At 42.1% G+C, this 4,107-nt stretch overlaps 1 long non-coding RNA gene across 1 annotated transcript; it reads left to right on the top strand.

Moving 5' to 3' along the window:
* Positions 1 to 418: 418 nt before the first annotated feature.
* Positions 419 to 3,153, top strand: LOC123170142 (uncharacterized). Its single transcript, XR_006485048.1, has 3 exons — positions 419 to 539; positions 1,794 to 1,872; positions 2,681 to 3,153. It is a non-coding gene; the product is annotated as an uncharacterized lncRNA (long non-coding RNA).
* The last annotated feature ends 954 nt before the right edge of the window (positions 3,154 to 4,107 follow it).

A 4,107-nucleotide genomic window follows, 5' to 3' on the forward strand; every position in this document is an offset into this window, starting at 1 on the left:
GGGCCCATGCCGTACAGTCCGGAATCACGGGAAGTGCTCCAGGAGTGGGGAGTCCTGCTTTAATTTTGCGTTATAGTGGACTCCGTTCTGTAGTCCAATAATGGTGTCCAAACAGAGAGCGGCAATGTAGCTCACGAGCCGAGCTCGCCTGCTCCCGCTGCGCGTACCAATGGGACAAGGACGCGTCCGCCTGTGAATTGAATGCGATCGTAGAGAGCCTGCAAAGATACGTAGCGTCGAACAGTGGCATACGGTGACTCTGCCGTGTGATATGACAGATGGCGTGATGGTACACCATGCATATGTTCCGTTGGTACAGGACGCGTTCTGTACAACATGTGTGCGGGCGAACGTTATGGCGCATCAACGGCGTGGTAAGCATAAATGACACCGCGGGTCCACCACACCAGTTAGGAGAAAAAAAGTGGAGTCTATCCCTTGGGTGCTCTGCGCCGCACGGGGCGAGAAGCTGAAACCTATGGCGACGACGGAGGTGGAGGCGGAGGCGGTAGCGATGGATTCGAGTTCCTATCTGACAGGTATGCTTACTGGCACTGCTTTGGAGTTCTAGTGATGCCGAATCTTTCGTGGCATGCAGCTTAGGCAGCTTAGGCGGGTGCTTTGCCGGATCTTGGAGGTGGCGAGGGCACACCGGACGGCGACCCGGAACTATCCGAAATCTGATCTGAATGAGATCCATTATATTAGTATATGCGCTGCTCACCATCTACCTCGAACTCTACCTCAAGGGTTGGACTGCTGCTGTTGGGGTCGCAACCATGGACGGCCTGACCGGACTCAGTGGCCTTCTCGTAGCTTCTTCCTCCTCTCCCATTCATCCCAAGCTAGCTAGAAGAAAGAATTAATGGCCATCTTTTCCTCCTCTCTCATCCATCACAAGATGATCTATTTAATTTTTGACATGTGGTATTTAACTACCTATTACAAATAGTTGTTGTTGCTTGATAGTTCACAAACAGTACTTTTTTTAACCTGTGGTGCGGCCCGTCAGATCTGATTGAAGAGTTCCTATTCTCATTAACTCAATAACATCAGTAGTCGAGTTGGTGGGATGCAATGTGGCATCAGGAACAGAAAGCCCATTGGGACGGCTGGAACTCAAAATCCATATAGTGTGTAAGATAAAGGAAAGGAGAGTATGTTCTTTACATATTTGCGTTTGTAACCTTCCAGAGGTTTAAGGGAGTGTGGTATGGAATATGAACAAATAAGTGGTATTTCATGAAGGACGAAAAAGGGATGTCCAACCAAGTTTAAAGTTTCTACACATGTGCATTTGAAGTGAATCAACTGATAAATCTAGTTTACAACTAGGCCTAGGTTCATCACTTAAGTTATATTGACACTTCTTTTTCATCTAGACACACTAACAATGGATTTTTTTTAATCAAATCAAACATCATAGTGTAAATATTCATCTCCTGGCGTTGGAGGCGGTGGCAACAAGAATTCATATTCAGAAATCTGGTTTAGCGATAGCATTACCTGATTCTTCAGTTTAGTTACCAGAAGCTTGTAGACATGTAGCCTGGAAGTTCCCAAAAGAATAAGCTTGATTATTTGCTAAGTGTAAATTAATATTTTTTGGCAGTCAAGCCCTTTTTTATTTTAATGAATGCTAGTGTTTCTGTTTATATAAGAAAGGAGCAATCAGATTTGAACAAGCTTGTTTAGTAAAAATGTAAAAATATCACTTCTGATTAGCTGTCAACATTCAGTCTAGTTAGTTTTCTAAATTATCATGATCTGATCTATTTACTTGACTATTCTAGGTTTTTCAACTGGAGCTCAAGGTTTTCTCTTCTACAATATTCATTTGTGGGCAATTGGTTCTTGGATGATTAAGCTAAGGTAGTGTTGATGGTATCAAACCATTATAAACATGTTTTTGAGTTAAATAAATAGCAATGATTTTGCATTTTTATATCAGTTTGAACTATACATAAGTGCAAACAAGTTTCACTCAAGAAAAGTGTAAACAAGTTAAACACAACCCTCTTAACAATGCCTTGCTTTTGGAAGTAGCTTGAGCCTTCTTGCCACTTGATTCAGCTGATTCTTGTTACTCAATTTTCTTATTTCTTGTATTACCACCCTCCTGGGTACTCCCGCCGTTCCTAGATACTGTATAAGTCTTTTTAGAGATTTCAATACGAACTACATACAGATGTATATAGACATATTTTAGAATGTAGATTCACTCATTTTGCTCTGTATGTAGACCGCATTGGAATCTTATATTTAGGAACAGAGGGAGTACAATGGAAGACGACGAACTGCTTGATGGTTATTTTTTTTGTCGTCCTCAGCTGTTGTTGTATCTTAATTAGGATATTCTTATTAAGTGTTAATATGAATACGAGACAAGTGAATCGAACTAGGACTAATCTGCGCTTACATGAATCTGCTGCTTCTCTATGTTGGATAATTGGATCAAACCCTCTCTAATCATTATTAGCCCGACATATTCTTGAACCTCAACAAGTCATGAAGAAGCTCATGCTTCTTTCCAGTTTAATCTTGGCAATTTACCCTTGCTGTTTACATATCGCTAGTTTGTTACCGAATTATCAAATTGTCTGAATTTTCTTCTTCCAGTACTGTGTTTCCTTTTTTGTTTTGCCAAACTTATTAATTCATAACAACTTTACTGATTCAGATAAGCTGAGGATCAAAGTAGAGATTAGTGCCGCCATGCGGTGCTTCCCATTTGAGCAGTTGAGGGTGTGTAGAAATGCTTCATGACTTGCATTCCAGCCGATGAAGTTGCTATGTCTGTATATTCGTATTAGGGCATCCATAGTGTGTTGCTGCCAAATTTGCCCATTAAAAGGAATTTGGCATTGCCGTAAAAATTTGGCATCGTGTGGTTCCCAATTTCAGCATAGTGGGTCCCACCATCAAATAGAATGGGATAAATACAACGTCCATGATTCCCAATTTCAGTTGAGGCCACGTTTTGTTCTGCTAGATATCATTGTATTTTAATATTTTTGCAATTATTGGCTCTTTTCCCAGTTTTTGTTTGGTCTATATGGACCATGGATAATCAGTTTGGATGCTTATACGCCAAGCTAAATTATGTATATGTCTTGCTTGTAATTCTTATCATCATAGAAGAAAACAGCACAAAACGAGTGTACTTGAAGTTTTCATTGTCAAGATAATCTTGGTTTCCTGAGGTGCATCATGTTTCTATGCCAAGTATGGCATTTGGCCACACAAGTGTCAGTAGCCAAAAGAAAACGAGAATAGACTCACTAAACATGTTCCTCTTACACTATCCAAACAAAATTTGTGGTGGCAGGGATTTTTTTTCCATTTGGGTGACGAGAATATTTGTTCCCCTGTTACAATACAAGTCTTCAGAAAGCAAGGAACGAGTCGGAATGCTCAAACTGTGGAGTGGGGGGGTTCATCGGAAGAACATCTGGATGTTGTTGACAAACGGTAGTACGGTACCCTGGACGGACAGCAGCTCTCCCTGTGACCTGGTTTATTAAAGAGTACAGGAAGAACTCTTCTTCCAGTATCGCTGTTGTGTGGCAGTATTTTTCATGTGAGCTGTTGAGGGCTCAGTAACCGTGGCAAGAAAATGCATCGAGTAATAATTGTGAAGATGTATGAGGTGGATTTGTTGTTGTCTACAAGTTGCCTCACATAAAACACTGCCTTAGGCAACGTACTGTTTGTTTCTCCTAATTACTGTTCCTGTGAAAGTTTGGTCTCGTCAGGTGGATCCCAGTTCTCCTAATTACTACTGTACCGTGCAGGGGGCTGGTTACAAACAAAATGGTTGTGGTGGACCGAGCAAAATCCACTCCCATCCGCGACGGCGTTCTACTGCCTACGGGGCGTGCCTGTGGTGGGTACGGAACCAAGGCGCCGTCGGTGGTAGACGTCCATCCGCTGCCATGTTGCGTACAAACGTCTCGCATTTAATCGAATACTGAGCATTTAAGACCCTGTACGCCCGGGAATACCGCATGCGACCTGCATCCCAAGACGAGGCAATGGCTAGGAGTGAATTGCAGAAAACATCGACATTGAAGGCTAGGTTTGCAGAAACCACATTTCTACAGTTTT

This window comes from Triticum aestivum, chromosome 7D (genome assembly GCF_018294505.1).
Source record: "Triticum aestivum cultivar Chinese Spring chromosome 7D, IWGSC CS RefSeq v2.1, whole genome shotgun sequence".
NCBI classification, from domain to species: Eukaryota; Viridiplantae; Streptophyta; class Magnoliopsida; order Poales; family Poaceae; genus Triticum; species Triticum aestivum.